Genomic DNA, 24,288 nt, shown 5'->3' on the forward strand with positions numbered 1-24,288 from the left:
CAGTAGGCAAGCTGCTCTCATTGACGCTGGACTCAGGAGAATGAGCTAAGTGTTCTGGTAAAGGGAGTTGTAAAGAGCAAACCTGGCCCCTGAATCACTCTCTGGTTTCCTACCTTATTATGTGATCTCTTCCCTCGTGATGTCATATACTATGAGCTCTTCATCAGAGATGAGCAGATGCTGATTGCTGGTCTTGGAACCTCTAAACCTTGAGAGTAAAATAATCCTTTTAGTTTTACAAACTAGTTAACTGTAGGTATTTCATTATAGTCACAGAAAAGAAACAAGTGCAAGGTGAATCAATGATTTAAAAAGAGGTCCTAGGAAAATTAGAAAGGAATAAATACAAGCATACATGGTAGCTGATGATGAAAGACAAACATAATAGAAGTGACAGTCAAAGGCTTATGCAAGGACAGAATCTGGACTGCAACAGAGAATATGCCTGGTGATATGAACAGAAAAGACAACTGAGTGCAGTTACAATTATAGCTGATATTTCAGAGATTTAAAAGCAGAAAATATTCTTTTTAAAGTCCCTGGAAAATCTCTTGATTGGGAAGACACTGGCTCACTATAGCTATTCTCCTGATGAAATAACTGTTTAATGACAGTCTCCAAAGCCTTGAACAAATAAGGAACTACAATATAGCACTGTTGAATTTACTTGTTTATTTTTAATAGGCAAATAGAAAGAAAGGCTCGTGCCTATAATCATAACTACTCAGGAGGCCAAGAGCTGAGGACCTCAGTTAAAAAACCAGCTTGGGCAGAAAAAAGAGTTCATGAGACTCATCTTCAATTAACCAGAAAAGAACCCAAAACAACAAATAAAAAAACAAAAACCAGATGTGGAGGTGTGGCTCAAGTGGCAGAGTTCCAACCTTGAGCATAAAATCCAAACCAGAGTCTAAGGCCAAGAGTTCTAGCCTTAGTACCAACACACACACACACACACACACACACACACACCACACAGAACTATGTATACATTGATCCTATAAACACGATATTTTGATTAGTGTTTTCACTGTGGATAGTGGAATCAAGACAATGAAAATATGCATCATCTTCATGGTGAGAACACTTCAGAAATCTATTTTATGTGTATGTATACATACACATATGTATGTATATGTATATGTGGATACATACACATATAGGTGCATATGTGTATGTATATATACACATGTATATACATATACACAGATATGCATGTGTATATACATATCTGTGTATATATATGCATAAATGTGTACATGTTCATGTATATATGTATACATACATATATCTATGTACATAAAGGTGCATATATGTGTATATATGTACTTTTACATACATAAATATATATATATATATATATACACATATGTGTGTGAGATAGTGTGTGTATGTGTATGTATATGTACATATGCAGTTTTCACCAGAATGTTAAGCTTAACCAAACAGAAATTTTGTTTTTTTATACTCTGGTCACCCAACTTCTGGAAAAGTACCTAGCACTCAGTGAATAAAAAGTAGGTTATTTGTTGAATAAATTAGTTAACTGAATAAAAAAGAGAATGAATATATACCTGAAGGAGAAAGAATGTTTAAAGAGGTCTGAGTATAGAAGTTCAAAATTATTTACAATATCTACATTTATAAGATATAACACTAAACCCAAGACACAATGAATGAGGGCAAAGCTGAAATATTATATTGTTAGCAACACTGCTCTATTAGGGATTTAATAATATGGTTAAACAAAACAGAGACTTGGGTTTTTGGAAATAATCCTGTGTTGATTCAAGGTAATTGCTTTAAGTATATACCAATTGGCATATTATAATATGATTATTTTGGTTTAAACATGTTTACCTGATGAATCACAAAGGAAAATGTTTTCTGAATAGGTGAAAATGTCAATTAGAAGACTTGGAATCTTTCTTCCAAAATGTTTAAAAACTGTAATGAAGTAAATGATTTTCTTCTTGTAAACATACTGCAGCTCAAGCACACCCCTGGACTCCTGTGCAAAGAACTCAGCACTTGGTGAGCAGGAAGGTCAAATTAACCCTCATTAGGCTTTATCAGAAGAAGAACAAGCCTGGCAGCAGTAGGTCTTTCCTAAGCTAGTTTTAATTCCTCGGAAGTCACATATTGGACAACCATAAATACTCTGCATCATGTAGCAGTACTTTTGTAAGCTATAATTAAAAGACTATTTATACCACACATGATATTATGCACTCTCAATTGCTAATCACACCTCTTAGAGGGTGCTTACGTTGAGGTAGTCCCTAATTAGTTGCACATGGAAATTATTTTGCACAAATATGGCCCACAGCTGCTGAGTATGCAAAGTTTATCATTTTATTAACCCTATAATTAACCCTCATTATATTGCCCTGCTCATTGCAGGTGCATCCCCAAAATAAGTTCAGTAAGTTAATGGCCAGTCCTGTTGCGCAAGCAGACAATATGATGGTTGAAGAGGACTGGCTTATCACACATGCTTCTAATTCACCTGGGTACAATGTCTTGAGCAATAGCAGATGAACAGACATGGATTACATACAGTTTTAAACTTAGCTCCTTTAGTTGCAAGATTCTAACACTTCTAGATAAAGCCAATTAATTATGTATTGTACCTATACATTTCCAGATAGCCATCCTGCCCCACCTCAAAGAGTCATGGCCCTAGGCAGGGAGACCACAGGACACCCTGGGTAAGTTAGGAAGACAGGATGTGAGGGCGATCTGGCTGCGACATCTGTCACCCCATTGATCGCCAGGGTTGATTCGGCTGATCTGGCTGGCTAGGCGGGTGTCCCCTTCCTCCCTCACTGCTCCATTTGCATCCCACCCGAAGCTGAGCTCTCTGTCGAAGAGGACAGCCATCCCCAATAGAGGAGGACCGGTCTTCGGTCAAGGGTATACGAGTAGCTGGCTCCCCTGCTAGAACCTCCAAGTAAGGTCTCAAGTTAGGATGGCAATGTAACTATTTTTACGCGGACCTTCTACCTCTTTCAAATTCTGTCATCATGGTCCTATATCGGTTCTCAAAAATCATACACTGTATACTTGATGGGGAAGATATTCCTTGTTTTGAAGATTAAACTTAGTGTGGTGTTGAGGTTAAAATAGCTAAGCTGGATGCTTCTCTTCTATTTGATTTTGTGTGGTTTTTTTTTTTTAGGAGAAACAGATTTCTGTCCAACTAATCCAATCCAAGATATTAACAATGATAAAGCTTCCTAATTCTATGACTTCATTTAGGTAGATTACCCAATTTGGTATTTCAAATTCTTTTTAAAGAAGGAATGTTCCCTTCAGTACTATGTTCCTGCTGCACTGCATTTTTCTCTCTTGCATATGGAAGGCAATGTACATTCCTAGCTATATCATATCCATACATATCACCCAAGAAGACCAATCAAGGCTGGTGGGCTGTGACATTGGATCTCCTGATTTGCTGAAAAGTGAGCTCAGGAGCTTAAGAGCAAATGCTCCCTGCTAGGAGTAATGAGACATGGTAGCCAGTAAGTCAAACTTTGGTTCACTACTATGCCTTTCACTTCCACCCACTTTGCTGGAGTTGACTCATGAGTCAATGTACACAGTCCCTTCTTTATTTATCTCAGCCTTACTGGCCTCAATCAATGAGAAACAGCCTCTTTCACACTGATGCCTTTGACAGCCAGTGTCCTGGTTATTGTTGAACTGCGATTTCAGTTATATGGTCAAAGTTTATGTCTTTGAGTCATTTTCAATTAGCAGGACTATGTCTTAGATTGCTGAATTGGTTGTTGCAGTGGAGATATAATGAAGTGTTCTGCATTGAGAGTCAGGAACTCTGGCTCTGCTACTTGCAAAACTGTGTCATTGACAAGCCAGATGAACCCTTTTGGACTCAATTTCCTCATCTGTTAAATAAAAAAGACTGAATTTTTTTTTTTTTTTTGGTTTGAGAAAACAAAATGTACATAGTAGTCAGTATACAATAAAGAACAAACAGAAATGGGACTCTATGTACATGTATGTGTATGTATGTATGAGGGTATGCCCGTAATGGGGCTCAATCTCAGGGTCTCAAGGCTTCAAGTATGGTGCTCAAGTATGGTGTTCTACCACTTGACACATGCCTCTACTTCTGGATTTTTGTTATTTACTTGGAGGTAAGAATCTCTGGGCTATGCTAACTGGCTGGGCTGGCTTTGAACTGAGATTCTTAAATATAGGCTGCCTAAGTAACTATGCTTACAGACATGGGGCACAGGTGTGAGGGAAAAAATGAACTGTTTAAAAACAGGGTTCAAAGTTTAAAGAAACTAAGTAAATGCATTCAGAATGAGAGATGACTATTGTTTACATTATGCGCAGGGTTCTCTGAGAAAGAATAACTTAGTGAGGAGAAAGTCTGAAGAGAGAGTAATGGCTGAGGGAAGATCTGCTGAGAATGACAGTTTGGCGTAAGTATAAGGTGTAAATGGTATAAAGTAGAATGGATATTGTTGAGTTGAACCATTAAGAGTGCCAGTAGCTTCTGCCTGAGATCCTAGCTACTTGGGAAGCTGAGGTATGATGACTAAAGTTCAAAAATCAACCTGGACAGACAAATTTAACGGACTCTTACCTGTAATTAACAAGCAGAAAGCCCAAAGCAGAGATGTGGCTCAAGTGGTAAACACCAGTCTAGAGCAAATAAGTGAAGCAAAAAACACAAGGCCACACTGACAAATAATAAGTACGAAAATAAATAAATAAGCCACAGGAGCTTTGGTGCTCAGAAGATTGAGTAGAAAGGGCAGCAGTGCAAAACAATGCTAGAAAGAAGATTAAGACAGAATCTTGCATGAACTTTGGTGCAGGTTAAATGCAGGAAAATAAACCATCTTGGTGGGAAGCAACAGAACAGTTTGAAACATAAAGGTGTGGTAACCCAAATGATTTTTTTTCTGAATTACTTTGTTGTTGTTTTAAAGGTGATATACAGCATGGTTACTTTTACATACATTACGTAATAAGCACATTTTCTATTGCATAGTATCATTTATTCCCTCATTCTCACCTTTTCTTTCCTTCCCCCCTCAGCCCACAGATTTCATAGTTCATTATTGTTGATGGTGGTGCAGCCAGTGCACACCACTGCTGCACCTTTTCACTGTTTTTCCTCTGATTCTGTGCCCAGCTTTGCATGTGAATACACCTTATGGAAGGTGAAGAATCCACAGTCATCCACAAATGAATAAACCAAATTAAGAAAAAAGTCTTTGTTTCTATATTTTTGGAGTTCATTTCAGTATATGTATTGTTTTGTATAGATCTGAAGAGCCACTTGGGTATTGCACCTTTGTGATTCTCTCCTAAGACTATCTTCTTTGGATCTCACTGTATGTGTGTATCTGGAGTTCTGTGTAATTTTTCATATCCCAGTGTGTTTTAGGTCTAACTTTCACATCGCAGGGAGAACATGTGCCCTTTATCAGTCTGCTCTTGGCTAACCTCATCTCACATGATTTGTTCTAGTTCCATCCATTTTCCTGCAAATGACATTATTTTATTCTTACTAATAGCTATGTAAAGTTCCATTATATGTAGGTACCATATTTGAGGGGTCCATTCATCCATAGTAGGACATCTAGATTGTTTCCACATCTTGACTGTTGTGGAAAGTGCAGCAATAAATATGGACGTGCAGGTGTCCTTATCATATCTTGCCTCATGAGGCTCAGGATAGATGCTAAGGAGTGCTTTGGCTGGGTCATGTTTACATTTTTGAGGAACCTCCAGACTACTTTTCAGAGTAGTTGGACTAGTTTACAATCCCACCAGCAGTAGGGTTCCTTTTCTCCCCACATCCCTGCCAACATTTGTTAGATTTGAAATGTTGGCCAGTCTACCTGGGATAAGATGGTATTTCAGGGTTGTTTTGATTTGCATTTCCTTTATGGCCAGGGAGGATGAGTATTTTCTCATATGTTTCTTTGCCATTCTTGCCTCTTCTTCTGAGACGTAGCTTCTTAGCTCCCTTGCCAATTAGTGATTGGTTTATTAAGTTAGGGAGGGGTTAGTTTCTTGAGCTCCTTGTCTATATTGGATATTAGGTCTTTGTCTGAAGATCTTTTCCCAATTGTTTGGCTGTCTTTCTAGTTTAGTAACTTTGTCCTTAGCTGTGCAGAGCTTTTTATTTTAATGTAGTCCTATTTGTTGAGTCTCTCTCCTATTGGTAGTGCCCCTGGTACTCCTTCAGGAAGTTTGTACCTATGCTTGTAAGTTCTAATGTCTCTCCTACTCTCTCTTGCAGTAGTTTCAGAATTTTAGGTCTGACATTGATGTCTTTGATCCCCTTTGAATTGATTTTGGTGCATGATGACAAGCAGGGATCAACTTTTAGTTTTCTATCTATGGCTGCCCAACAACCAGTTGTTGAAGAGGCTATGGTTTTCCACTGTATTTTTTGGCTCCTTTGTTGATTATTATTATGACTATAGGTATGTGATGTTATTCCTGGGCTTTCTAATCTGTTCCATTGATCTTGGGGTCTACTTTTGTGCCAATATCAAACTGCTTTTGTTATTATGGCTCTGTAGTATTATGGCTCTGGTATTGTAATACTACCTGCATTGCTTTTTTTTTTTTTTTTTGCCTAGAATTGCTTTGGTTATTCTATGTATTTTATGTATTTTGTTGCTCCATATGCATTTTTTTATTGTTTTATCTATCTCAGTAAAAAAGTCATTGGATTTTGATGGGGATTACATTGAATTTGTATATCATTTTCAGCAGCATGGTCATTTTTACAATATTGATCAATGTATTTAGGTGCTCCATTATTTGGTGCATAAATATTGACCACTATGATTTCTTCTTCATGGATAATTCCCTTTATTAATATGTTTCTTTTTACTGATTTTAATGAAAAGTCTATTTTATCAGATATCAATATGGCTACTCCTGCTTTCTTGCAAGGTGCATTTGTATGGAAGATCTTTTTCTATCCCTTCACTCAGTTTGTTTTTATCTTTGACTGTGAGGTGGGTCTCTTGGAGACAACAAATGGATGGATCTTGTTTATTGATCCAATCTGCTGTTCTTTTTCCTTTGATTGAGGAATTGAGTCTGTTAATGTTTGTGATCATTATAGAAAAATGTGTCATATTTCCTGCCATTTTCTTGATTTTCTATGTTTTGTACCTTTCTTCTTCCTGTGTTTTGTAAATTGGTCTTCTAGTGATTTTTGTTTGATGTGTTTGATTTTGATTGTTTTGTTCAGAATACAATTCTTTAAAATGCTAGTTTAGTGTTTATGAATTCCTTTAGTTTTTGTTTGCCATAGAAAGTTTTAGTTTCACTATAAATGTGAATGATAGCTTCGCTGGGTACACCATTTTGAATTGGCAGTTGTTGATCTTCAGAGCTTGCATTATACCATTCCAGGCTATTGTTTTGAGGGTTTGTGTGGAGACATCTGCAGTGATTCTTTCTATTGTAATTAGCTCCTTCTTTGATTTTGCAGTATTTAAAAGCAATTCTTTGGGGACTGGGAAGGTGGCTCAGTGGTAGAGTGCTCACCTTGCATGCATGAGGCCCTGGGTTCAATTCCTTAGCACCACCTAAGTAGATAAAGCCAGAAGTGGTGCTGTGGTTCAACTGGTAGAGCACTAGCCTTGAGCTGAAGAACTGAGAGACAGTGTCCAGGCCAAGAGTTCAGGCCCCATGACCGACAAAAAAAAATCAATTCTTTGCTATTAAGGTCTAATATTTTTACTATGTGTCTAGTAGGGTTTCTTCTTGGATCCTGTCTACGCTTCTGTGAGTTGGGTGAGATTTTTCTCTTTTACAGTGGGGGACGGTTTCAGCTAATATTTTGCTAAATAGGTTTTTTGGTGCCTCTACAATTAAATTCTTCCCCTTTGTTGATCCCAGATTTTCATAGATTTGGTTTCTTGGCGGAGTCTGCCAATTGCTGGGCTTGCCTTGGTAAGTTTTGAGTGTTTTTTCCATACCTTTGATTTTTTTTTTTTTGTTCTAGTGTCTCTGTCTTATCCTTGACTTCTGTCATCATTTCTTTATTTTTTATTTTATTTTTGTCCTCCATCTCTTCTTCACTCTCAGTGGAGTCCTCTACTGGATTGCGGTGATGAGTCTTGTAATCTTTGTGATTTATGCATTTGGGTTCAAGGATTGTGAGAGCTATGGCCTGAGATTGGCCTGTTCACACCTGACAGGCCGCAGCCCTTCCCTGGCCCAGGCTGGCTCACACTGGGTGGGCTAGCCCACACTGGGTGTCTGGACTAGCTGGAAGGAGCTCTGTTTTGTCTGCAGCTGGAAGGGTGGGCTAGCCTCGGAGATGGGTGTGTGCTTCAGAAGGGGGGGTTTCCAAGGCTGCATGTAGTATCCCCTCTGGTGTCCGGCCCAGCTGTCGGTGACTTCCTGTAGGGGAGTATTTTGCCAGCAGCAGGCTCATACATGGGTTTCAAGGATCCCCAAAGAGGGGAACTCAGCCAATGACTGGGCGCTCAGACCCGTCCTTGATAGAGGGCTGGGGAGACTCGCTCCGGGATGGGGTGAGGCTGCGAAAGGAGAGGGCTCCCATGGTAGCGAGCACAAGTACACACTCCGTGGCAACCTGCCGGGGAATGCTCTGCCAGCAGCACTGCCTTGACAATATCTCCAATGCCTATGACCTTTTTGTCTGTCATGGTACTTGAACTCAGGGCCTGGGCACTGTTTCTGAGCTTTTCTCCTCAAGGCTAGGGCTCTACCACTTGAGCCACATCCCCACTTCCTGTTTTCCTGTTTTCTTGTGGTTAGAGTTAAGCGTCTCAGAGACTTTCCTGCCCAGACTGACTTCAAATCACAACCCTCCATCTCAGCCTGCTGAGTAGCTGGGGTTATAAGCGTGAGCCACCAGCAGGAGCCCAAACGAAATTCGTTTTGCTTTGTTTTCTTTTAATTTAATTTTATTGTCCAGGTAATGTACCGAGGGATTACAGTTACATAGGTAAGGTAGTGAATACATTTCTTATCGAACTTGTTACCTCTTCCCTCATTTTTCTCCCACTTTCCCTCCCCCCCAATCTCTCCTTCCCCAAGTTGTACCGTTCATTTCCAACATATTGTCTTGTGAATAACGCTGTTGGTTTGAGCTTTGAACTTTGTCTCACCATTTTGTTGAATTTCTTAATAGCTCATTCCATTTTGCTTGGGGAGAAAACGATCAATGCTAATTCCTGATAAGAAAATGAATTAGCTTGAACATTTAGTCCAGAAAACAATGAGAGCTCAATGGGAAGACAGATAATCCAGAGGGAGGAGGGCCTACAGACTGCTTTGTTCTTTGAATAATTGGAATAAAAGAAAGTCAGTGAAATTAGAAAGCTGGAATGGAATCCTGTGAATGCCAGTGGTTCCTAAAGCAAGTGACCCACATAGTGATGATGTAATTCAAACAAATAGAAAACAACAAAGAAACAAAGCTATGGAAGGTTAGTAATGAAGAGCAGCTACATATGGTGTGGCTAGCTGCCTCTGGGAAAAGAAGTGTGCCTCAAATGGAAGGTGATGCAGTAAAGAAACGAATTGGTATTTGAATAAAGAGGTGGAATGTAGTCTGCTGGCTCTAAAGCTTCTGAGGTGCCTATGGACCTGCTATGTGTCACACTAGCTTATTCTCCACTTACTCAATGAATCCATGGTTTTCAGGGGTCTCCATCATCCATTCAACCCTCACCTCCAGAAAAGAGCCACACATACTTTGTTTTTTCTGAAGAAAATCACTTGACTGCAATGGCAAAGGTATCACCTGGAGATGAGAAAACATTGACTCTAGGTCACCTCATCTGTCGTGAGGTCTGAGATGTCTTCTTTTCTAGAAGCCTCTGTGTAGCATTGGTGCCAGGCCACAGACTTCAATTTGTAACTAGAGACAGTGGACAGAGCAGAGAGAAATTAAATGGATACCAGAGTAACTCGGATAAATAAGTACTAAGATAACAACTGTGAAGAAGCAAAATAAACAGATGGGAAAATAGGCTGGAGGTAAAATCAGTACAAGTAAATATATGCTAAATATTTGGAGGGAAGCAAAATATGGGAAACCTTCCCAAATTTCTTCTTTTTTTTTTTTTTTTTTTTTTTGTTGTGGGGCTTGAACTCTGGGCCTGGGTGCTGTTCCTCAGCTCTTCAGCTCAAGATAAGTGCTCTACTTCTTGAGCCACAGCACCACTTCCTGTTTTCTGAGTGTTTTATTGGTGATAAGAGTCTCACAGGCTTTGTTGCCCAGGCTGGCTTTGAACTGTGATCCTTAGATCTCAGCCTCCTGAGCAGCTAGGATTACAGATGGGAGCCACCAGCACCTAGCTCCAAATTTCTATCGTGAGTGTGTGTGTGGAGTTTCTACAATAGGGAGGTTGGATAAGGTGTTCAGCCACTGGGGCTCTAAAATCTGGACTTCAAAGACCACCAAGAGGTTTATATATTTCCTGTGTATATAATATTTTCCAAATTGAGTGTTAGATAGTCATGAAAATGAGTAGTAATTGCCAGCACAACTTAAGAATCAAGCAGACTGGAATTTTTGTCCTAGATCTAAGCAAGTCAGTAAGCCCTCTAAAGCTTCAATTTACTTACCTGTATAATTTAAATAGCAAATACAATGACCCTACACATAGAGTCATTGTAAGAACAAGTTAAAATATGAAAGGGCATGTTGACCACTAGCCAGCATGTTATTGATGGTTTATTAATATATAACCATTACTTAAATGGCTTTCTCTAAGATCACAACATTTTAGTGAAAAGTGTGCATCTTTAGTTAAAATTAATATACAGACCATAAAGAAACGACTGTAAAGTATTTTAATAGCAAACAGTTGGTGGGTGGGGGAAGTAGGGGAGAAAAATGGAAGGGTGATATTGATCAGGATGTTCTGTACTCATAACCTGACATGTGGAATTGTAACCCCTTTCCACAAGCACTTAATAATAACAGTGATAAAATGACAGTCTTGAAGCAATAAAAAGCAAACAGTTGATTTTTTAGTTTCTTTTTAAAAATACTTAACGTCTCCTTTAAAGAATTTATACATTTTTTTGCCTATTTTTTGACATTTGTTGAAATAAAATAGGATTTTCTCCTCATGTGTTATGCATGGTTAAGATCATCTCCAGTCATGCAAGCACTGGGAGACTACCCGTACCTCTTTTCTTTCTCTCCTTCCCTGAATTACTAGAAGTCTGTGACTAACTTATATGGGATAAATGGATTAGTGTTCTTGGATGTATAATAGATAGACAGATGATCGATCCTCTAATGCCTTGTAAACCTATATAATTAATTAGAGGATACTCACCTACTTTTACCAGATAGAGTTTAATTTCTGGGAGGCATTATATAGTATATTTCTGTTGACGTGCTTGGGAATATTTTTTACCACAAAAGGTCAAATCTACATTCATTTATACCTAGGATCACAACCATCTCATCTTTAGATCCAGGGTTTTGTAAATCATGCTGTGACTTTAGAAACCCCCAATGGTAGTAGCTACGTTCAATGGAATATCCAGTTAACTCATTAGAACTATTAGACTAGGTACCAGTGGCTCATGCCTGACATCCTAGCTACTTAGGAGGCTAATATCTGGCAATAAAGGTTCAAATCCAGCCCAAATAGGAAAGTCCATGAGATTCTTATCTGTGGCTAAAAGCTGGAAGTGGAGCTCTGGTTCAAGTGGTAGAATGCCATCACTGAGCAGAAACAGCCAAGTGAAAACACAATATCTTGAGTTCAAGCCCCAGTACCAATACACACACACACACACACACACACACACACACTCACTCATACATACACACACAAACACATACACAAAACCAAACTATTAGATGCAATGTATTGCTTATAATTGAAATAAAAAAAATGTTGTTGCCCATTGCATTTTTCCAGGTAAGTTTGTATTGGTTAGTCATTACAAAAATCAAGGCTTAAATGTCCTTAGTGTACAAGTCAATACTTAGAGAAAAAAATACCTGCTACAAAAAGTCGCCATCAGCCAATGCCAATGGCTCATGTCTTTAATCCTAGCTGCTCAGGGGGCTGAGAACTGAGAATCACAGTTCACAGCCCACTAGGGTAGGAAAGCCATGTGATTTGATTTCTGTGATAGTGGGTAGTAAAAAGCTAAGGTTGTAAAATGTGGGGATAGTTTAAATACTAAATGTCCTGTATATGCTATTTGTAGTAGCCTCTGACTGGTCACTCTCAACCAGTTCAAAACCTAGACACCCTTTCCCGCCCCTAGGCCAGTTACTCCTCCTTCCCTGTAATGGGCCACAACTGGGTTTATGCTCCAAATGGAACTTTTTTGGCCCTTGGCCAATGTGTGTTCTCCTATGTCATTCACTTTAACTGACCTTGTCATCTTGTCAGCGTTTTGCCTGACATTTCCAAAAGTTTCTTTTAACAGGTTAACAGCCTCCCCAACCAGGACACCACCTGGGAACAAGTCCAGGACATGCCTTACTACAGGCAACTGGAGACTTCAGTTACACTGCCCTGCCTTGCCCAGCGCAGTCCCAGACCCTAAAGACCCCAGCTCCAGGGACTCCTCAACACCCCCAGGCCAGCAGGAAGTAGCCAAAAGTGCCCATGATACCTGTTGGCTCTGATAACTATTGTCATGAAAAAGATGAGGACCTTTAGCAACCAATTGTCAAGCTCCTTGGACCATACCTGGCCAAGCAACAATTCAGAGGCCTGTGAATGCTTCACCCCTTTACAACAGGAAGCAGCTTCAGAAGAAATGACCTTCACCCTTACCCCCTACTTGGTACCCTCTAATTTTTTTATTAAACAACAAAGTGGGGAATGTTAGTATTATCCCCACCTTTGGTCCTCAGCTCCACCAAGACCTGAGTACCTCACTGCCCTGGAGTCCACACCCCACAGCTGGCCACTCCCTCCCTCTGCCCAGACCCACTGTGCACACCTTTTACCTTACTTCTGCCCTCACTTCCCCCAGACCTACCCATGATTTGGATGGGTGCAGACACCATGTGCTCCCTCTTCCAGGGAGATATGGCCCCGCTAATAAACCTTACCATAATGTTTTTCCTGTGCCTGTCTGCTTCTGTGTGGTCCCCCGGGAGGGTCGTGAAGGATCCTTTCAGCCACTTTTCCCATAGACTGGTATCTTTTAATTTGCTTCCAAACACATAAGAAGAGTCAATGAAATTTATTCTAATTCTTTGCATTCAATTCAATTTGGAAATCTAATAGAAGTGTTAAGTGAGTTCATTAATCAGCTTCCTGTCACTCTAAGCAAATTCCTGAAGTAATTAAGTTACATAGAGTAAAAGTTTATTTTAGTTTACTATTCTGGAGCTTCCAGTCCAAGATCGAGTGTTCCCATTCCTTGGGAACTAATTTTGAGAGAGATGCATGCTGGGCCAGAAGTGTGTGACAGAGCAAGCAAAGCTACTCACTATATGAAATGAAAAAATAAGGACAGATATTGGCCCCAATCTTCTTTGAGTAAATGTTGCAGTGATTCAGGGATCTCTCAGCAGGCACCCAACTCCTAAACTTTTGTAGCATTTTCCAGTGATTCCAACCCTAGGATCAGTCCTTGAATATTAAGCTGATCATTTGCACAAATCCAACAGTATATAGAATAAAGTTTCACAACATTGAATTTGGCAATGTTTTCTTGGCTAAGACACCAAAGGCACAGCCAACAAAGGAAAACATAGACAAACTAGATACTAAAACTTAAAAATTTAGATCATTTAAAGAATCAACTTAATTGGGGGTTGGAGGTATGGCTTAGATGGTAGAGCTCATGAGACCCAGTCTCAAACCTAAAAAAAAAATCAACATGATCAAAGGGTATCCCAACTCACAAAATGGGAGAAAGATCTTTAAAATCTCTTTTTTTTGAAATGGATTAATATTCAGCATATGGAGAAGAACTCCTTTTAGTCAACAAAAAATAAAATTCAAACATGGTGGGAATTTGAAATGATCTTTCTCCAAATAAGCTGAGCAAATGAATATAAAATAATAATATAAAAATAAATGTACTCATTATCCTGCCCATGTAACTCCTCTGTATGGTATTTTCACAATAAAAAATAAAAAAAGAAAAGAAAACTATGAAATTTCTAGATACCATTATTGGAGAATTGTAAGTTAAAACTACAGTGAGATACCACCACATATCCATTATGATGCCTACTATTGCAAACAAATACTCAAAGCCCAGAAAAATAAGAAGCCTTGGTAAAGATATGGAGAAACTGGAACTTGTGTGCAAATATTGTTGGGAGTGTGAAATGATACAGCAATTTGTTAAGCATACTATCACAGTTCATCTAACCATTAAATCTTAAAAGATATTTTTACATCAACCTTTATAGTTCCACTATACATGAAGCACCCATATCTGTCAATAAACAAAATGAAATCTATTTGTCCATTTGTCAATGGATGTATCCTCTATCATCTGTCTATCTCTCTCTCTACCTCTCTCTTTCTATTTATCTATATATCTATCCATCTATCTAGAATATTATTGAGCCTTGAAAGAGAAAGCTGACTATCATATGTTGCAACATGGGTAACACAAGGTCGTATGGCAAGTAAAATAATCAAGTGACAAAAAAGAAAACTACTATATGATTCCAGTTATATCAAGTGCCCCAAATGCTCTAACTCATAGCTAAGGGAAGAGAGAGGTGGTTTCCAATGAGGAGAGAGGAAGCAGGAACTCATAGTTTAGTGGGTTTAAAGTTGTATTTTTGAAAGGCAACAGATCTCTGGAAATGGATGGAGATAATGGTTGCATAACAGAGTGATGGCTCTCAATACACTGGACAGTGCACAGAAAAAAGTTTTGTTACATGGATTTTATCATAATAAAAATAGAGAAAAAATAGAGAATCCTCTGACTTTAAATGATGAAAATTAGTATTTCTCATTTATTATTCACCAAAATCTTAGTACATGCCATCACAATCTTTGAAAAATTAGTTACTTCTCATTTTTTAAGGAAAATAAACACTAGAGAACACAGACATCTGCCACAAGCATTCCATTTTTCAGTGGGGTTAATTCAGAAGCATTTCAAAACATCAAAGTGATAGTTTTTTTCTGCAATTTTTTTCTACAGGTAATTTATTAAGAGAGAGTTTCAGGACTCATGTCAAGAATTATTTCAGATGGCTTTAGTTAGAACCCATTTGGATACTTTGGAGGTGGCTATTGAGTTTGAGAGAAACATGGTATCACTCAACAACTGAATAGTAGTAACTTGGTCAGAAAGTGACCATGTTAAGAACTACTAATTTTGGTCCAAAACAGTAATTTATGTGTCATTTCTACTCAGGTTGCAAAAATGGCTTCTAGAAAAAAATGCTGCCAGTCCCACAATCCTTACAATAATGTTAGAAAATTGTTGAGAAAAGGTTTTTAAATCTCAATTTAGTTGGATTTAGATGCCATATTTTTTATTATTTTAGAGTTATAGGTTATACAAATAAGTATACTTACAAGCTATATTCACGTATTATACTAAGATTTTTCTGATATATATATATATATACATAAATATGTCATACCAGCATAAGTTTACATCTGTTTCTGTAAGTAAAATATTTCTTTGAATTAGCAAGTCAGTAAAGAACAGAGAGGAAATTAGTCTGACTCCATTTTCTTTCTTTCTTCATTCCTGGAGTCTTCATCTTAGTTGTGGATCTTGTTTTCCTTTTTTTTTCCTTTTGTTTGGTTCTGGTACTGGGGCTTGACCTCAGGACCTGGGTACTATATTTTAGCTTTTTTGCTCAAGGCTAGCACTCTACTACTAGAGCCACTCCACTTCCAGTTTTCTAGTCATTATTTGGAGGCAAAAGTCTCACAGACTTTCCCATCCAGGCTGGCTTTGAACTGTGATTCTTAGATCTCAGCCTGCTGCGTAGCTAGGATCACAGATGTCAGTCACCCATACTCAGCCATTATGGACTCTTCATTGCATAGGAATGTTAATTTTTGTTTTATGCATACTTTTATAATTCCTTGTTTGAGCTTCTATGTTTAATACACTTTCAATATAGCCTTCTATCATTACTGAGAAGATAGTCTTCCAAAACATAAGGCAGATTCATTTTGTAAGTGATTACATTTGAAATAGTCATTTTAAAGCATAGGGAGTAAATATCACACAAATTAAATATGCATACATTTCACCGAAAAATATGGAGATTTCACATTCAAAATGCTAACATGTAAAAAACACACATGAAAAAAGTCAATAAAATCTACATTGTCTCTAAAATGAATCTACTGAAAGATACACTGGGCAGGAATACTTGAGAAATTAGAACAGTTTAAAAGTAAAACTAAGCTTTGACAAAGAGATGACATTTCATGGTAGAATGCAAAAATGTGCTTTCTATCTGTCCCAAAGGCAGGAAGTTAATAGCCTTTCACAGAATTAATGACACCAGTAAAACACTTAGGCTATCATATTCTTTCTCTATTTTTTCTTTTCTGTGCTGGTACTCGGTATTGAACTCAGTCAAGGCCTTGTACTCTAGAATGGCTTTTTGCTCAAGACTGGCAATCTACCATTTGAACCACACTTCCACTCTAGCTTTTTGAAAATTAGAGATAAATGTCTTAAAGCCATGTCTGGTTTTGATCCTCAATTCTCAATCCTCAGATCTCAGCCTCCTGAGTAGCTAGAATTATAGGTATGAGTTACCAGTAATCAGCTGTCATATTCTTTTGATAAAATTACCAAAAGAACTGGTGTTCAATATGTGGTGTTTTTCCAGTTTTTCCCATGAAGGCAGTGGGTCTAGAGGTAAATTGTTTGTATTTGATAGTTTCATATTATGGAAAAATTACTGCCACTATAGAGAATTCTCACTTATTCTATTCCATTTCATTACTCTGTTACCATCTCCAATTGTATAAGCAAATACGCATCAATCTGTGATTATGTTAATTTGTTACAAATAAACCACAAGTATCAATACTATTATTAATTAAAGGCCATGTTTTAGTTATTATATTTCCTTAGTACTTTTTTTCTAAAGATCCTTTTAGAAAACCATATTATATTTAGTTACCATGTCTATTTAGGCTCTCTTTGGCTGTGACATTTTGATTTTCCTTGTTTTTGACAGCTTTGACAGTTATGAAAGGTGCCCCAGAAGTATTCTAGAATGTTCCTCATTTGAGATACGTTTTTCATGCTGGGGAGGGAAACCAGGACCTTGTGAATGCTAGGCAAATTCTCTACCACTGAGTTACATCTCCAGCTTCTCTTGAAATTTGTATGATGTTTAGTTTCCCAATTTCCAAACTCCTTTTACTCAACAACCACCAATTATATTCTTGGGTATAGTATTAATTATGTTATTGGGTATAGTTTCGTTTGAAGATACCAGTTCAATTGTTAATGTCATGTGTTCTCCTCTTCTCTATTCTGTTTCTTCCATTTACACGTTTATAAAGTCTCATAGATAATATATAACAATCACTTTAAACCAAATGTAGTTTCCTCTGTTTCCATTACTACGATACTTTTTATGTTATTACTTATTATATTATTATGCTATTTTTAGGGTTTAAGTTTCAAGGTATGTTGCTGTTACTTCTATATAAGATTTGTGTGTGTGTGTGCGTGCACGCGTGTGTGTACTCATGCATGCATGTATGTATTGGGGCATGGACTCAGGGCCTAAACCTCTTGCTTGACTTTTACACTGAAGATTGGCATTCTACTATTTCACACTCACCTCCACTATCTGCCACTTCTCAAAAATTTCCCTAAGCTAGCTCTGTAAAGCAATAACTAACAATGTTTTGGCATCATTTCACAAATACTCTGTTGATCACATTCCATGGGCAGGCGTTCCTATTTTAATAGAGGAATTAATCAGGGCCTACAATTCCAGGAAAAGTTTCTGCACTCAGCTCTTGCTCCCTGCAGCTCAAGGCATCCAGATTTAGAGCGCTCCCAACTCTTGGGACAATTAGAAAGCATTCAAATGTTTGTGTTGTACTTTACCTGCTACGTGTGATGAAAAAGTTAATAAAAATTACCACTGAAAATCTACTGACAAAGAACTTTTTAAACAAAACTAGTCTTTGAGGAAAACTACTTTTATACTGTTCTCCACTTCCTTTTGCTGGCTGTGCCCTGTAGAGCACATTCCTTCCATTCTAAACTCTGACCCCTACACATGGGAAGTGTGAAAATCTAACTAATCAACACATTGGTAGGAGGCTCATTATTAAATCTAATAAGGTGTATCTGTTTTTGAACGTCTCTTTTTTTCTGCGGAATGTGTTATAACTGAAAATGATTGTGGCAAAAAGAATGGAATAATTGAAAGGCATATATATTTCTGACAAATCTTTGATTTGAACTTAATCCTTAGGGGGTGAAAAACTCTTCCTTGGTCTGATTTAGGCTGTTTGTTTGTTTCATGTTGCTTAGTGTAGGTGGAGCATTTTACTAAATGTTTTATCTTTAGAAAAGAAGATAATAAAGGAAATCTTAGGATATAGTAATCAAAGCTGAAGACAATCAACTATTCTATTTCTATCCCTTGTAGGTTCAGAGTTTAAATTTATTAAAAAAAATGCGTGCTACAAGAGTGCCTCAGAATGGAACAACTTAGCAAATAGACCATCTATTGGAAATATATCTTTTGCCTCTATTTACATGTCTCTGTATAGTATTCTCTATGGTTGAATATTCTTCTTGGAAGCTTACTAAAAACCGAACTATACCATATAATTTTTCATCTTCATTTGTATGGTGAGACTTTTTTCATTAAATCTAGTGATTATATAATTTTGATTATTGAAAGGACGATATGCTGGAGAAGAGTAAAGTAGAACTAAATGGCTATAATATTTCAGGACAGAGGTAATAAGTGGAAACTAGATCAATGAGTACAAGGAAGTTTGAGACAAAGACACTTATAAGGAGCACTAGAAACAGTTAACAGTGGTCCTTACTCTCTTCACATAGGTATTAGGGTTCAAGTGACCAATTTCAGCCATATGACAACTCTATAACCTTGTCAGACGGATGGAGGTGAGACAACCTTTTCAAACCACTCAGTATCCATTCTGTGCCCAGGGCAAGGTCCTCTTCTCAAGGTCTGTGACAATGAAGGAGGACAAAGAGAAAAAAAGGTCATGAGCTTGGAGCTGCAGGAAAAGAAGAAAAATGACATCAAATATAAACTAATCCAAAACATACGGCATTATTTTTTCTGTGAACCATTAAAAATGGCCTAGTGATTGCTTAAGAATCATGCAAACTGTGTAGCATATTTATTTTGAGTTCTTTAGTCATAAACAGAATCCAGTGTAATTTAAAAAAACCCACAACACTGTCACTATTAGTTGAAAATAGGAGATGAGTTAAGAAAAGGGGCAAGTCAGAGAATGTCAGAATTTTACCCTTGTCACCCTAAAAGATGATTTTAAAAATTGGATCACCTCCTCTGTGTATTTGTTAAGTTTTCATCCGTCTTGTTAAATGTGCTATTTGTGTGTCCTATCACATTAAGTTCATTTCCTCTATCCAATTAAGTTCAAACAAGTTAAAGTTCCTCTAGAAAGTTGTATTATGTTTATTCGTTACTGGGATTTTCTAAAATTAATCACAGAAGATGGTGTCAGGGAGGAGAGAGAAAATGATTTGAACCATGAGTAAACAGAAGGAAAACCCCAAAACTTCAACAAGATACCACAGAATTAAGCCATGAATTACATAAAGAACCTGGTATGATGGGGCACAGAGATTCCTCTTTTCTCTTAAGAAAAATCATAGTGCTCTGAGACTATGACCTTCACATTTATCTGGTCAGGCTATGAAGAATCAGCAAATCAGACATTACTTTACCCAAGCCAGCAATTTTTATGTGTGTGTGAACTCAAGGCCTCACAGTCTCCCTTAGTTTTTGCCACTTGGCCTGGTTCTCTACCACTTGAGAATTTGGCTTTTTGCTGGTTAATTGTAAAAAAGAGATTTGAAGACTTTTCAGCCTGGGATGGCTTCATATTGTGATCTCCAGATCTCAGCCTCCTGAGTAGACAGGATTTAAACACTCTTTCTTTTCTTTCTTTCTTTTTTTTTGTGGCTATCTGGCTACTGCTAGTTTAAGACAAACTTATAGGACTCAAACTTTCAAAATTAAAATCAAAATGACATTATAATTTTCAATTGTTTTTCAGATAACTATTTAAAATACAAGTAAAACAACCTGAGGACTTTTTTAAATAACCATAAAGTTTGCTTTTTTCAAGGTCATATTCATGGTAGGGCAGAGAACATGAAAGAACAACTTATTTTTTAAAAATATTTTAGCGTACTAAATGTATTTTAGTGATCTACTAGCTTTTGGTATTATTAGATATTATTCCTTTTGAAGGGCTTAATAAAAATCACATTCTCATTATTTACTTGTAAACGTTTATATATTTTATCTCTATATGCAGTTTTAGATTCTTTTCATATTTTGAGTTCTCATTTGTAATGGCAAGTATTATTATTAGTAAATTATTTTACTGCCTTTATTTCTTGCTATCACCATGGAGAAGTCAAACTCTAATACCTTGATATCCACTGGTATGCTGACTGCTTTTTCTCACAATCTCAGGAAGCATGGGACACTATGACTATTTGGGTGGAGGTCACCTCCATTGAGATACTTTTAGCCTTTCTTGGGTCTAAAGGGAGGTGATGAATATCTCAGTTTTGAATAACAGCAGTAGGGAAAGATGTCTAGTCCTGGAACACCGACACAATCTCTGGTATACAGGCAAACAACAAACATGGCACCCACTAAGAACAAAGAGCATGAGCCAGTCCTGGTTTTCTTTTTTGGTACCATTTAAATGCAAAGTTTATGTATGAGTCTATGCAGGCTATAAGAGAAAATGAAATGATCAAAATTAAATTTACATCTTTCCAAGTTAAATACTAGAGGAAAATCAATACAATTTATAGGTCTAAAGAAATGTGTCATTTTCCAATGTACATTGTCCTGAGTAAATTTATGCATATTGTACTTAGAACAACAAATGTATTACCATATAGACCACATATCCTGTACTCACATTTTGAGGCATATAATTGATACTAAAATAAATAAGCTACTTTTGTCATACTTAAGTGGTTTTTTGTTTTTGTTTTTGTCAGTCGTGGGGCTTGAACTCTGGCTTGGCTGCTGTCCTTGAGCTCTTCGGCTCAAGGCGAGCACTCTGCCACTTGAGCCACAGAACCACTTCCAGTTTTCTAATGGCTTTTTATTGGAAATGAGAGTCTCACGGACTTTCCTGCCTGGGCTGGCTTTGAACTTCAATCCTCAGATCTCAGCCTCCTGAGTAGCTAGGATTACAAGTGTGAGCCACTGGTGCCCAGCCTTACGTGGATTTTTTAAAAGAAATTTCTCAAGTTTAGAATGAGAAATTCTATTAATCAAAAATATTATGAAGATAATGAAAGTGAAAAGAGGAAGCCAAGCATGTGTGGCTCATACCTGCAATCCTAGCTACTCAGAAAGCTGAGATCTGAAAATTTTGGTTCAAAGCCAGTCCAGGCAGAAAAGTCTTTTCTTCAATTAAGCAGCAAAAAGCCAAAAATGGAGCTGTAGCTCAGGTGATAAGCCATCAGTCTTGAGTAGAAGGCCAAGAGAGAGAACAAGGCAGAGAGCAAGGATCTGAGTTCAAGCCCCATTACTAGCACAAAACAGAGAAGAAAAAAGAAAGAAAAAAAGAAAGAAAGAAAGAGAAAGAAAGGAGAAAGGGAGGAAAGAATGCAGGTAGAGACTATAGGGAGATAATTGTGTATGTATTCTGAGTAGTAAATGAACTAATAAAAGATAATCAGATGTAAATATGAAGAAAAATGGGAGAAAGAATTTCCTTAGATGAGATATTCAAGCAGCCAGAATATGTACAAAAGATGCTCAATTTCATTAGTCACCAGAAAAGGAAAAAATTCACGTGTATATTTTTATACACTCAACAGAATAATCATTATTTTTAAAAAATCACGTAATATGTTATTTCAGAAGTGAAGCACCTGGAATTCACAATTTTAGTAGAATTGTAAATTTGGAAAACTGCTGGTCACATCTACTATCACTGGTCAGGGCCCAGAAATTCCATTCTGAGAATATTCCTAAGAGAAATGTATGGATGTATTTAAAAATATGAGTCAACAATGATTAGCACAACACTATTAGTGTCAACTTCAAAAACATGAATATAGTTCATGAATGCCAATATAAATGTCCATGAGAGGAGACGGTGACAACATACAAGAGCATGAAAAAAATCCTATAAACACAATGTTAAGTTAAAGAAGTCAGGCACAAAGGAATGTAATGTATCCAACTAGCTTTTGAGAAGTCCAAAGTCAAGAAAAACCTTCACATAGTTTGGAAACATGTGCTTTGCAGTGGGATTGACTGTATCTGGGCAATAGAGTGCTTTAGAGGGGTTCATGGTCTGAACACAGGTGCATTCCTTTGTAAATAACCTTTGCTGGCCATACACATTATTAATTTTCTTGTATGTGGAAGCACTGCTTTATTTAAAATAAATTACTTTGTAAAGATAATATTTTTCTTTTTTCTTTTTTTTCTCGGTCATGGGCTTGAACTCTGGGCCTGGGCACTGTCCCTCAGCTCTTCAGCTCAATGCAAGCACTCTACCGCTTGAGCCACAGAGCCACTTCCTGGAAAAATAATCTTTTATTTAAAAATATTTTCCTTCAGTTCTATTCCATTGGTCCTCAGGTCTGTTGTGCCAGTACCAAGCTGTTTTGATTACTATAGCTTTGTAGTAGAGTTTGAAATTTGGTATTGATATTCCTCCAGCACTGTTTCTTTCTGCTAAGGATTGTTTCTGCTATTCGGGGTCTTTTATTGTCCCATATGAATTTTTGGATTGCTACTTCTATTTCCTTGAAGAATGAGATTGGGATATTGACAGGTATCAAAATGAATTTGTAGATAGCCTTTGGAAGCATTACCATTTTCACGATGTTAATCCAGGAGCATGGGAGGTTTTTCCACGTCCTTAGTTCTGCTTTAATTTCCTTTTTCAGGATTTTAAAGATTTCATCATAGAGGGCCTTCACATCTTTAGTTAACTCCTAGGTATTTTATTTTTTGTGGGGCTATTACAAAAGGGGTTGCTTTTAGCCCGTTCTTCTCATTATTAGCATAGAGGAAAGCCATTGATTTTTGAGGGTTAATTTTGTATCCTGCTACTCTGCCAGAGTTTCGAATCAGCTCGAGTAACTTGGGAGTGGAGTCCATGGGGTTCTTTAGACACAAAATCATGTCATCTGCAAAGAAGGAGAGTTTTACTTCATCTTTCCCTATTTGGATCCCCTTTATGTTTGCATCTTAGATCGTAACTAGCCATAGAATGAACAAGAGTTTCATATCTAAAACATACTTAGAACTCACAACATTAAATCCCCCAACAACAAATCCTCAAAGAAACAACTGCCCAATAAATAAGTAGGCTAAAGACTTAGACTTCTCTGAAGAGGAAATAAGAATGGCCAATAGACACATAAAGAATTGCTCAACCTCTCTAGCCATAAAATAAATGCAAATCAAAACAACACTGATATACCACCTTACCCCAGTTAGAATGGCTATAATAAAGAAATCTAATAACAGCAAATGCTGGAGGGGATGTGGCCAAAAGGGAACCCTACTGCATTGTAGGTGGGAATATAAACTTGTTCAATCATTTTGGAAAGCAGTATAGAAGTTCTTCAGAAGACTCCACATAGAGCTCCCCTATGACCCAGCAATCCCACTTACAGGCATTTACTCGGACAATCACAAACAAGGCCATACTAAAGCTACCAGCACAACTATCTTTATTGCAGCATTATTCACCTAGCTAAGATATGGAACAATCCAGATGCCCTTCAGTATATGAATGGATCAAGAAAATGTGCTATATATATATATATATATATGTATATATATATATCATATCCTATATCCTATATAAATATATATATGAATTCTATTCCTTCATCACAAAGAATGACATTGCCCCATTTGTTAGGAAATGGAAAGACTTGGAAAAATTATATTAAGTGAAGTAAGCCAGACTCAAAGAAACATAGGTCCCATGGTTTTCCTTATCTGCAATAACTAGTATATGTCTAGGACAAGCAGAAGAGGTCAAAAGCTATGCACATATGACCATATAAGATGATGCTAAGTGAAATGAACACCAA

Source organism: Dipodomys spectabilis, unplaced genomic scaffold (genome assembly GCF_019054845.1).
Source record: "Dipodomys spectabilis isolate Male_0828 unplaced genomic scaffold, ASM1905484v1 ptg000096l, whole genome shotgun sequence".
Classification (NCBI taxonomy): Eukaryota; Metazoa; Chordata; class Mammalia; order Rodentia; family Heteromyidae; genus Dipodomys; species Dipodomys spectabilis.